Here is a 13,192-nt window from a genome sequence, read left to right on the forward strand (position 1 = left end):
AAGCAAAGCCAGTGTTCTTCCTGTCATCACATTGCTCCTAGTGTTCCACATTTATGTTAAGTTTAGAGAAGGCACTTTTTTAAAAAAATTAATTAATTAATTTATTTATTTTTGCGCGGGCCTCTCACTGTCGCGGCCTCTCTTGTTGTGGAGCACAGGCTCCAGACACGCAGGCTCAGTAGTTGTGGCTCACGGGCTTAGTTGCTCGGCGGCATGTGGGATCTTCCCAGACCAGGGCACAAACCCTCGTCCCCTGCATCGGCAGGCGGACTCTCAACCACTGCGTCACCAGGGAAGCCCGAGAAGGCACTTTTCTAGTTCATTCGTTCTTTTTCTTTATACATCTCAAGCATACTTAGAATGTTTACAACTGAGGGATGTGCAAGAGTCTTCCTTTACACTGCTTTGAAAATTAGGCAGTGTCGGCTCAGAAATTTCTGAGGACCAGTCTTATAATCATCATTTTGTTGCCAGAGCTGGCACCAGATCCTTGCTCAAAACTCACCAATCCCCACCTTTAACAGGAGTTAATATAAATCTTTAAATCACAGAGTCTGAAGATAAGAAAGGAAGCTATAGGAAGAGAAAAACAAAAACCAGATGGAACCAGCTGGAACCAAGATGGCAATGAATCTGACCCCCAACAGACCTTGAGTCTCATTATATGCTGATTTTACTACATTAGCATGTTAAATGACACACTTACTGGTGGCCATAACTGGTGGAAGTCAAGGACCAAAAAAGGATAAAAAGAGGGTGTCACCCCACTCCCTCAGAAAGCCCTGTCCCTTCCCTGGAAAACTAATGCATATGCTTCCCCATCATCAGCCTCACTTCTCCTCCCTCTGTCTTCACTCTTTAAAATCAAATCCCTCTCCCCAGGTGGGCGAGACTACTAAATTCCCACTTCTCCATTCTCTGGCCATTGAATAAAGCTTGTGCTGCTTTAATCTCGGCTTTGGTTTCATTTTTGGCTGCACCAACCCTAACAGAAAAAGAACCTTCCCCACCAAAGCAGAGGGCCATGGCTGGACTAGGGTCTGAGCAGGGGTCCATAAGATTTAATTTGTTAGGGAGGGTGGGAGGGAGGGAGACGCAAGAGGGAAGAGATATGGGAACATATGTATATGTATAACTGATTCACTTTGTTATAAAGCAGGAACTAACGCACCATTGTAAAGCAATTATACCCCAATAAAGATGTTAAAAAAAAAAAAAGACTTAATTTGTTAACCCTTTGGGGCTTAGGTGCTAAGGGGTTCAGAGCTTCCGGATCTGGCAATGTAAGACTGAGTAAGAAAGCTAGAGACTTGGTGTGACATTTCCTAGCTGAATCTGGATTTTAGCAATAGTGTCCTACAAGAAGAGGCCACTGGAACCAGCTGTAATTTACCTGCTGTCAAATGATTCTGCCCTTTGTAAAATGCAAATTGTTTGAAAGACTCTTTCTCTGAATATTTTAGCTGTTGACTTCCACTGTACCTTCACAATATAACTGTATGTCTTATTATGTGAAATTATTCACATGACTGGTACACTTTGGGAAGTAGGCGTGGTTTTAAAATAGTAAAGCATTTCACCAAGTATATTGAGAAAAAGAAAAAAAAGGAAAGAAAACAAGGTGAGGCTGTTTATACTAGATATCAAACTATTGTTTATGTTACTTGTGATTAAACCTGAATAATTTTTAATTGGAAATGGTCACAATGCTTTTCTAAATCTCAGCACTAAAAGAAACAACCAAATCTGACAAACTACAACCGCCCTGTTGGTGGTGAGGAAGTCAATGGCGGCCTTGGTTGCCCTTGGAGGCTGCTTGTTGACAGCCGTGCAGTTGCTGCCACCTCGTGGACAGTCCAGATAGCACAGCCAGGGAGGCGGCCTCAGCCACCCAAGGAGCAAGGGCTCCACAGCCCAGCTAGTCAGTGACACTTTGATAATGCTTCAGCTGAGTTCACTTATTACCTTGGAAGACAAAGGGCCTGTGTGGTTTATTATGGATTTGTGGTGGTTATTAATCCACTACACTATTGTTTTATGATAGACAACCTAAGATTGAGGTCAATAAAGGACTCGGAACATGGACTCAATAATTTTGTTGGCTTGAGAACAAAGAAGAAAGTAAATAGTACCTGGATCCTCCAATAATTACTCCATCTTATAAATTACTGTTTTCTCTTATTCCAGTCCACAGTCTGTCATTCTAGAAAGTATGATATATTAATTTTTAGCTAAACAATATCCACAGGGAGTAATCAGAGTCGACACTGTACAGGTGTTTTCCCAGGGAAAAAGGTTACTGTTGGAATTATTTATAAACGACATGAGAACACTGAATATTAACGAAGTGATTTTCATCCATTTATTAAGTATCTGAAGGTACATATGCACCAAATCATGTCCTGGCTGACATTGGAAAGGTCATGTGTTATCCAAGAAGGAAGCTCCCGCCTTCAAGGTGCCATCACCGACTTTCCTTCTTGTCGTTTTTCCTTTTAAATTTTATTTAAAATTTAATTATTATTAAATAGTTCAGTCGTACACAACAACATAAAAATATGAAATTGATCATGCCTGACCACAATACTCAGCTTAAGAAACACAATGTTATCGGTACAGGTGAAGCCCTCTGTGAAACTCCATTGTGTTCCCTTCCTTCCCATCACTTCACACTTTCCACTCCCCTAAATTTGGTGTTTGTCATTCCCATTTGCTTCTTTATGGTTTTGTCAATATATATGTATCTGTAAGTATTATAAAGCATCAGTTTTCGTGTTTTAAAAACTTCATTTCAATGGTTTTTCTCCTGTAACTTGAATCTTTTTTCCTTCAATGTTATGATTTGTGAGATTCATCTATTGCATTACTTTCCTAGGGCTACCATAACAAATTACCACAAACTTGGTGTCTTAAAATAACAGAAATTTATTCTCTCACAGTTCTGAGAGCTAGAAGCTGTAATCAAGGTGTCCTCAGGGTTGTCCTCCCTCTGGGGTCTAAGGGAGAATCCGTTCCCTGCCTCTTCCAGCGTCTAGTGGCTCTAGACGTTTCTTGGTTTGTGGCTACATAACTCCAGCCTCTGTTTAAACCCACCTTCACATGTCCTTGTGCTCTCTGTCTGTGTCATTGGATTTAGGGTGCACCCTTGTAATTCAGGATGATTTTCTCTCAGAATCATTACTTAATATGCAAAGACCCCAGGTATTATATGGTGGAGGCAGACTCCACCATATGCATTTTTTTTTTTTTACAAGTGTTTCCTACCCAATTAACTCATCTGGTTTTTTTTGTTGTTGTTGTTTTTTAAATTTAATTTATTTATTTTTGGCTGTGTTGGGTTTTCATTGCGGTACACGAGCTTCTCACTGTGGTGGCTTCTCTTGTTGCAGAGCCCGGGTTCTAAGCCCAGGGGCTTCAGTAGTTGTGGCCTGCGGGGTCTAGAGCGCAGGCTCGGTAGTTGTGGTGCACAGGCTTACTTGCCCCGCGGCATATGGGATCTTCCCAGACCAGGGATTGAACCCGTGTCCCCTGCATTGGCAGGTGGATTCTTAACCACTGCACCACCAGGGAAGCCCCCACCATATTCATTTTGACAGGCTCCCCTGATCATTGGATTACATGCCTCTAAGCTCAGATGGTTGGGACTGCTGGTTAAATACAGGGCATCTCATGTGGCATTGGTTCTAATGCTTAGCCCACATAGATTAAAGTAGTACTGAGGTTACAGGTGGAAGAAATGGCACGCTAACTGGGGAGGTAAGAAATCTGGGTTCTGGAGTCAATCCTCTATTGACCCCCAAACTCTAAGAGACGAGAAGCCATTTTGTCCGTTCCTCTTCCTAACCATTTACCTGATTTAACTGTCAGGGAGGTTGAGAAGAAATAACCACTGACTGACTCCCTGGTTTGGGCTGGGAGTGCACAGTGGGATTTTTGAAAATACTTTTTTTTTTAATTATTATTACTGAAGTAAATAATCTTATGGAAATTTGGAAAATGGAAGGAAAAATGACTTTTAAGCCTACTAACCGAATCCATCTATTTCTCATCTGCACATTTTTACAGTTGCAATCATTTGAATCTAGCTTTATAACCTATAATAACATATCATTTACTTTGTTGCTATATAATCTTCATAAATGATTTTTTAAGACAAGTATTTTCATCTCCATTTTACAGTTGCAGAAACTGATGCTCAGGAGACTGACTTACTAAAGGTCTCACAATTAGTAGGTGATAGAGCTGAGGACCATAAAGAAATTGTAGTTTATAATGCCTAAAATCTTGTAACTGTTACAAGGTTGTATTTACATATGTGGATATTTCTAGTAACCATTTACCCATCAACATCCCATTATCTCTTGCCACGTGACAAACCACCCCAAAACTTAATGCCTTAAAACAATGACTGCATTTATTTTTCTCATGAATTTGTAATTTGGGCAGGGCTTGGCAGGGACAATTTGTCTTTGCTTCCCAGGGCATATCTGGGGTGGCTTGAGACTGGTGGCTGGGACCATCTGCAAATTCGCTTACTCACAGGTTGCCAGGTGATGCTGGCTGGGAGCCAGGACAGCAGCTGGGCTGTGGCCAGAACACCTCCACAGGGCCCTTCCCTCTGGCTGCTTGGCCACCTACCACAGTGGTGGCTGGATTCCAAAGGCAAACATGCCAAGAGAAAAGAAACAAGGCAAAAGCTGCCTCTTCTTTTGTGATCATCTGAGAAGTCATACAGGATTGCTTCTGCCACGTCCTACTTGTTAGAAGCAAGTCACTGAGGCCAGCCACTTCCAAGGGAAGGGGAATTAGGCTGCATCTTTTGTTGTCAAGAATATCAAAGAATTTGTGGACATGTTTTAAGACCTCACAATCTGCCCATTGAACATGAATTATTTACATTTCCCCCTACATGTAAGATATACTTACTCACCTCTCTCTAGATCCCTAAAACTTTGTACCTACGGTAGCATCAGGCTTGAGGTCCATGATCTGGACACGTACATCAGGGCCAGGGGTGGCTGAGGCTCCTTGGGTCCCGTCCCCTGTGTGCAGCTTCTCCCAATCTGAAGACCTGTGAATCAAGAGACAAGCCGTCTGCCCACCACACCCAATACACGATGGCATGTCAAGCTATAGACACTTTTGTTCAAAAAGGAGAAAAATGCGAAGCACATGGCAGTCCCTGGTTCACAGCTGTTCTGAAATCCACCTGAGTGTGTGTTGCCAGTTCCCTGATGAGGACCCGGTCTTCCTTCCTGGAAGTTGTTCACCATAGCTGGACTCGATTCCACCCTTTGAGTCATTTTTCCTTTTCCACTAAAAGTAGTCCATCTTTGCAGCCAGGTAGTTCTCTTAGACTGCTTCGTGCCCTTTGGGAATTCAAAGGCCTGAATGTCCCTCTTGGTCTAAGCTGATGATAATTCTTAAAAAAAAAATTTTTTTTTTGTAGGCTTCTCATGAATCAATTTATAACCAACTCTATTTGGCAAAAGCCATACCCACAAATCTCATTTAGCCTTTCTCTACCTCAGTGTCTCCAAAGCTGCTGTCTGAGAACATCCTGATGCTTTGCAGGTCTTTTGTATGCTTGAAAGGGTCAAGGAAGCAACACCTTAAAGCTTCCTGAGGTCTTAACAAAGAGTTTTATAGTCACACCCCTGACTTCACCTTTGGGCCGTGTTTCATGACAGGACTCTGGATTTGATCTTCACTTGGAAGCCATTTATTTTGCCATATGAAGAGGTGAGGAAGGAGAAACGGTTACTTCAAACCTAGCAATTCCTGCCTGCTATATATTTAACAGTTCTTTCTTTAGTTTCTCTCTCTTCTTGCATTCTACTGTAGTCAGTAAGAATAACCAGGCAGCACATGCAAGGCTCTTCCTGAAAATCTCCTTAGATAGGTCATTTGCGTAATTTGGTATATTTTTAGTAAAAGGCGAAAGACTTATGCGTTCTGAAGAGGAACCAGAGTATTGGTATATTTTTTATCTTCCATGTTACCATAGATGACACTGTTGCTAACTTTCTACCACTATATGACAGCTCCCAATAACATTTCCTCATTTTCCTGTCACCCCTAACCAATAACATCTTCAAGAACCATGAGGTTTTCTTTAACAGTCTCTTGAAGACCCTCCCAAATTCTGCCTGCTGTCCAGTCCTGAAGTCGTTGCTGTATGTTTTCAATTCTCATCGTGATACCAAAATCTGTTCCAGTTATCTGTTGCTACATAACAAACCACCCCAAACCTTCATGGCTTAAAACAGTAATGACATTTATTTGCTCATTAACCTACAATCTTGGAAGAACTTAGAGAAGACAGTTTCTGCTGTACTCAGTGTCAGCTGGGCTGGCTACAGGACCGGGGGCTAGAATAACCTGAAAACTCACTCGCTCATTCACATGTCTGGTGGCTAATGTTTGGCTGTCCGCTGGGAGCTCATCTCTAACTGTTTTTGGAATACCTACACTTGACCTACATGTGACCTACACGTGAACTTTCCCTGCAACAGCTTGGCTTTGTCACTAAATGGTGAAGGGATTAGGCTCCAAGAGCAAGCATTCCAAGAGAGAGAGCCGGAGGGAAGTTTGTCTCCTCAGAAGTCACATAGTATTATTTCTGCCACATTCCATTCTTTAGGCGTGAGTCACTGAGTCTGGCCCATGTATAAGGGGAGGGGAATTGGACTCCACCTTTTCATGGGAACAGTGTCAAAGAATTTGAGGACTTGTTTTAAAACCACCAATAAAAACGTATTCTTAGCTCCATTTTACAGATTCAGAAGCTCTAATTCAGAGAGACTGACTTGCTGAAGGTCTTACAATTAGTAAGTGATAAAGCTTGGAACCATAGAGTGTACTTTCCATATTTAGTTACATAATATGTAATGTACAATTGGTAAAGCATTATAATGCTACAACATTTTACTTAGGGAAGCAGAGCTGTAGATGTCTGAAGGAGAGGGAGGCAAGGTCCAGAAGCTTTCTAGAAGGCCTTTGCACACATAAAATACTCCAATAATGTTAGAAAATACACAGAGCACTAGTCCGTGCATGTAACATCTGCAAAAATCATCAAATGGCACATTTCTGGATTCATATGCTCTCAATTATTAATTGAGTGAACATTAAGATGATCTCAGTTGAGCTGTTTCTAGTTTCTTAACACAAGGACGAGAACCCATCAGCCATATGGGTTATTAATCAAGGAACTTGATTATTTCTTGTGTGTAATGAAACAGGAATTTATTTTGCTGTTAGTGTTCTTTTAATGAATCAAACTGTCCTAATGGCCAGAAACATCTTCAGTCCTGACGTCAGAGCACCTAACTAGGTTCTACATTTCTACCAACCACCGTCTAGTTTGACGTACAGTACACCGGCTCCATATTCAGCTAAGATAACTGAGCACAGGGGAGCCCTGTAACATAACATGACATTGGGCTGTTTGGATTCTCATAAAGAGGGAATATGCTCACCAACTTTTGCCCAAAGTTATTTTTGGTCTCAAAGTGAAAGTCTGATTAGTGGTCAGTCTTCCTTGCTGAATGCCTCGTATTTCTTTTTCTCAGATGGCCTTTATTCATGTCTGTGTGTGTTTGCGTTTGAACGTGAGTGCATGTCCTTATGTGAGCGTATTCCAACTAGTTTGTTTCTCAGTTGTTAATAACTGACAGGCTTTGAATTTTCTTGGCAAGCACCTTATTGTGCAATGAGGAAAAACAATCAAATGAAGATATATTACAACCAGTATAAAGTGCTGTGTCTAGCAATGTAACTAAGTATCTTCTGAGAAGTATAAAAACAACTTTCCCTGACCTATTATGTCCTTTATGATTATGGTTAGTCTGTGTAGTTTTTCTGAAACAAAACACCAGTTCCTACTGATTTGGGCACATGTTCCCTATATTGGTCAAAATCTATGATCTTACCCATTAGGTACAGTCTTTAATCTCCAAGGACAAAGATGTTTAGCTTAATCTCTCCCTCTCCTGCAGTAATTGCACACAATCAACATTGTTTGGTTCAGACTGTGGTTGCCTGAAAAGAATAATGTATTGTACTTCAAGGAAAACAAGGCATTTAGACAATCATGCTTAGGAATTTACCACCATGATCTGCAAGTTTCCCCGTTGCTTTGGCTCAGGGTTTCTCCCTTTTGCTCCCTTCCCCCAGGCTGTTCTGAGCCACGTGGGTTTGGTTTGGGTCCATCTCCAACCCTTTCCTCCATTTATCCCTTACCATGGTCTTGCCTTTTTGTTACAAGGAGCCACCCACTTCCTCTCCTTTCTAGAGTCCTCCATATCTAGATTACAAAGTTTTACTCCACCCTTAAACCTTGAGAATTCTAGATAATTCTGTTGCAGAAAAATGGAAATGGTGGTGTAAATTAAATTGAGTGCAAGTCTGTAAAATAACATAGACTCACAGCATTCCAGCATGAGCCTAGGTCAGTGCCTGCGCACACAGGAGAGCCTCAGTAAATAATTTTTTTAAATAACTTTATTTATTTATTTCTGGCTGTGTTGGGTCTTCTTTGCTGTGCGTGGGCTTCCTCTAGTTGCGGCGAGCAGGGTCTACTCTTTTTTGGGGTGCGTGGGCTTCTCACTGCGGTGGCTTCTCTCGTTGCAGAGCACAGGCCCTAGGTGTGCGGGCTTCAGTAGCTGTGGCACGTGGGCTTCAGTAGTTGTGGCATGCAGGCTCAGTAGTTGTAGCCCACAGGCTCTAGAGCGCAGGTTCAGTAGTTGTGGCGCACGGGCTGAGTTGCTCCGCGGCATGTGGATCTTCCTGGACCAGGGCTCAAACCCATGTCTCCCGCATTGGCAGGCGGATTCTTAACCACGCGCCACCAGGGAAGCCCCAATAAATAATTACTGAGTCAATAAGAAGGGTCTGTTTTTGGAGAGGATAGAGATCAAGGAACTTTTTCTAGGCTACATTCCTGGACGATGATAGCGTTCTTACCAGAATCCAGATCTTCCTGTTTTGTCCAGTTCTCACGCTTCTACACTGCCCAGATTCCAGTAATTTGCATTACCTTCAGAAACTTTCAACATTTATGCCTCTGGGGATCTGGGAGATCAACAGTGCTGCAAAGCACGAGGATCCTTGGGCCATTCTGGTGTCTGATCAAGTTGGGTTTTTAGCAGATGCTTTGGTGCCTCTTTCCTGATGTTAACAAAGCATTTATTTTGATTTTAAAAATATTTTCTTTGATTCCTTGTTAAATTAGACTAAACCAAGATTTGGATGATGTCAACCAGGCAGATGGATTTCTAATAAAACATAATTTTAAGTACTTGTAAATGTTTATCTTAGTACAAAAGTAATGCATGTTAATTATAGGAAATACACATAAAACAAAAAGAGGTAAATTTTAAATGCCCATTATCCTACTCTGACCCAAAGAAAACCATTATTAACGAATTAACTATTGGGTATATTATGCTTTCAGTTATGCATATATGCATATATATACACACACACATATATATGCACATTCACATTTACAAATTGTTTCATATATTATTTTACTTAACAATATTTTTCCATATTGTTAAGTATTCACCTACAACACAATTTTTGACATAATGTTTTTATAGCATAACATTGTATTTGTCCATTCTATTGGACACTGTTTCCAAAGACAAGAAATCTTTAAAGAAGATTTGCCATACAGATAGTCATGACAAGAATGATTCTCGGTCTCCATTTGCACCTGCTTCCAATCCAGTGCTCTGGAAATACGAGAACGCAGCGGCCACGCACTGGGTTGCCTCTGGGAGCAAGGATCCAGCAGATGGCCAGAGGAAAACGGCTCTCGACCACCGATGCTCTGGGCTCCTCTTCTCGTCCTCCTTGAAGGAGCACCAGAGATTTTCACAACCTACAGCTCTTGTGGGCTCCCTTTTTGAAATCAATCAAGTATTGGTACTTGGGAAGATCATGAACCCAAGAAATGAACAGGGAGTGGGGAGAACAACTTTATACATTTAATATAATTATGGAGGGTGGAAATAGAATTTTTAAAGTCTTTTTAATGAAGCAAAGAAACATGTATGCAGGGTTTTTTTGTTGTTGTTTGTTTGTTTTTTATTTTTGGCTGTGTTGGGTCTTCATTGCTGCGCACGGGCTTTCTCTAGTTGCGGTGAGCGGGGCTACTCTTCGTTGTGGTGCGCGGGCTTCTCATTGCGGTGGCTTCTCTTGTTGGAGAGCACAGGCTCTAGGCGTGCGGGCTTCAGTAGTTGTGGCTCGCGGGCTCTAGAGCACAGGCTCTGTAGTTGTGGCGCATGGGCTTAGTTGCTCCGCGGCATGTGGGATCCTCCCTGGACCAGGGCTTGAATCCGTGTCCCCTGCATTGGCGGGCAGATTCTTAACCATTGCGCCACCAGGGAAGCCCACATGTATGCAGTTTTGCATGCTGATTTAAACTGACAAACTGCAGGTTAGGGAGACGTGTGTGTGTGTGTGTGTGTGTGTGTTTGTGTGTGTGTGTATGAGAGAGACAGACAGAGACAGACAGACAGACAGAGACAGAAAATGGGAGTGGAAGGCTAGGTAAGGAAAGAATGATTTTCTATCTCGTGGGAACTGAATCTTAATCACCACTCCACACTCTTGCACACACTTGAGTTGTGTTTGTACTTTTGCTCTCCCTGGGATGAATAAAGTCACACTTAAAAGTTGTCACTACTCCCCTTGCCTCAGCCCTCTTTTACTTTCCTTCCTCCTCCCTATCTTGCCACGTGTTAGTGTGAATGGCTTTTGATGAGGGAAAAACAGAAGGGTTAGGGCACTGAGAAACTAGGGAGGGAAGACACTAAGAAAAAAGGTCAGTGAGGACTTCTCTGGTGGCGCAGTGGTAAGAATCCGCCTGCCAATGCAGGGGACACAGGTTCGATCCCTGGTCCGGGAAGATCCCACATGCCACGAAGCAACTAAGCCCGTGAGCCACAACTACTGAGCCTGAGCCCTAGAGCCCGTGAGCCACAACTACTAAGCCCGTGTGCCACAACTACTAAAGCCCACGTGCCTAAAGCTCGTGCTCCGAAACAAGAGAAGCCACCGCAATGAGAAGCCCACGTACCGCAACGAAGAGAAGCCCTGGCTCACTGCAACTAGAGAAAGCCCGCACGCAGCAACGAAGACCCAACAACGAAGACCCAACGCAGCCAAAAAAAAACAAAACAAACAAACAAAACAAGGCCAGTGAGCCAGGAAGGGAAGTTTAATTCAGCCTAGGACCAGCCCCACAATCCCACTGTCCAGGCACAGAGGGAAGCAGCTCTCAGCAATTCTGCGGCCCCGCCCCAGCTTCTCTTTCCCACCACCGGCCATCTCTCTTGCTATCTGCTTCTCTTGGTGATTAACCCTTCATAAACATTCAACATCTATCCATCTATCTGGCCCTACCATAAGCCTGGGGGTGCAAATTCAAACTCTCTACACTTACAGAAATCAGGAAGGGAGAGCCAAAGAGCAACAGGTACAGTCTGATAAGAAGGGCTCGTGGCAGGAGCAGGGTTCTTTGAATGCTCTGAGGAGAAATGCTCCACCCGGACCAAGGGGTAGTGGGACCAGGAGCACAGGAGAGGAGAGGGAGCCAGAGAGGGGTTTTCCTAGGTGATGCCTGATTCGAGTTTTAGACGAGATGCTGAGTTTAGCAAGGCGCAGAAGGTGGGGCAATGTTTGGCCTGTTTTGCCAGCTCCCGACCATCTTGTAAGCTATTTCAGGGAGGTGCTTGGTCCTAAGCCTCGCAGGCAACCACTACTTAAAGCAGTTAATTTGCCGTATCAACGTAGTATTGTAAACCAGAATAGAACTGCAGAGACTATTATGCTATACAATAGGACCTTAGGTACTGTGTGTACTTCACACACTAGTAACCAGTATGAGCTTCACAAGATCTTTTCCACCCTTTTTCACCTCTGCTTCCCTCTTCTACTTCACAATCTGTTTTTTTCTGAAAAGAGATATGATTTCTGTACTAAGGAGGGAAATTAACTTATCCAAAAACATCACCTGGGACAAGATCTATATGCTTTTCTCAAATGGATATTAGATGATATTATGCAATTAATTTATTTTTAGGAGATGCAAGCTGAAGTATCTATGGGTAAAGTCTTATGTTTGCAACTTACTTTAAAAACTATCGTGGGGAAGGAGACTGGGAGAGACACAGAGAAAGAGAGAGAAAGCAAATGTGGGAAATGCAAAATGTAAATCATTATAGAGGATATATGTGTTTATTATACTATTTTTCAATTATTCTACAGTTTAAAATTAAAAAATAAAAAGTTGGGAAAATACAAATGGGTTACTCACTTGGAACAAAGTACTGAATTGGTCAGTAGTAGATTCCTTTCAGAGTCCATGTAAAAAATGCCTTTGCCTTCACATGGTGCATATCACCTCATGAACCTATCTCTGTACATATTTGTTTTGTCTGTATTCCCATCTCTAAGTGTCAAGCTGCCAGAATACAATCTCATATTCAGAACTTTTCTCTTGTCCAGTGGCACAAACCTAGATGTTCAGACATTTTAAGTGGTGAACACAATCACTTAATATTACCTTACAATCCTTACCTTATAACGAAGGTCAAACTCGTCTTAATTGCAAGGTGTTTAAAGCAGGTATGTTTTCTACAGCATTTAATTAAGTGAGCATTAAATCTAAGTGGATGATAAGCAAGGTCTGGATTTGGCAAGAAGTTGTAAGGGCACCTTGAATAAGGCGGTCCTCTGATCAGCTTTTCCCAAAGCAAAGCAGTCATTTTGCAGCTGTTCCATTAAAACAAACAAACAAACAAACAAGACCTTTCTGGTCAAAATCAGTTAGCAAAATACTGCACATTATATTGTCTGTCTTGGAGATTCATATTATATATTAGCAATTAAAAGTGTTGCAAAGTTCTAGTTTCTAGTAATGGAGGAGTAGCTTCTATTGGATAAACGCTTCCACAGATAACAACTAAAAGTTCTGAAAAAAATATTTTTTAAAAACTACCTGAAAGGGCTTCCCTGGTGGCGCAGTGGTTGAGAGTCCACCTGCCGAAGCAGGGGACACGGGTTCGTGCCCCGGTCTGGGAAGATCTCACATGCCGCAGAGTGGCTGGGCCCGTGAGCCATGGCCACTGAGCCTACGCATCCGGAGCCTGTGCTCTGCAATGGGAGAAGCCACAACAGT

At 42.4% G+C, this 13,192-nt stretch overlaps 1 protein-coding gene across 3 annotated transcripts in view; it reads right to left on the reverse strand.

The window, feature by feature from the left end:
* Positions 1 to 1,247: 1,247 nt before the first annotated feature.
* The window catches only part of CYBRD1 (cytochrome b reductase 1), a 53,870-nt gene continuing 41,925 nt past the window's right edge, over positions 1,248 to 13,192 (reverse strand). Inside the window, exons 7-9 of one of the 3 annotated variants that reach the window (XR_009564604.2) lie at positions 13,013 to 13,167; positions 5,002 to 5,071; positions 1,271 to 2,492 (exon numbers count right to left, since the gene is read on the reverse strand). The gene's annotated coding sequence lies outside the window, so the exon portion shown is untranslated. Of the gene's footprint in view, positions 5,072 to 13,012; positions 13,168 to 13,192 lie in introns of all 3 variants that reach the window. The other 2 variants (XR_009564605.1, XR_009564603.2) reach the window with 2 other exon arrangements.

This window comes from Globicephala melas, chromosome 7 (genome assembly GCF_963455315.2).
Source record: "Globicephala melas chromosome 7, mGloMel1.2, whole genome shotgun sequence".
Lineage (NCBI taxonomy): Eukaryota > Metazoa > Chordata > Mammalia > Artiodactyla > Delphinidae > Globicephala > Globicephala melas.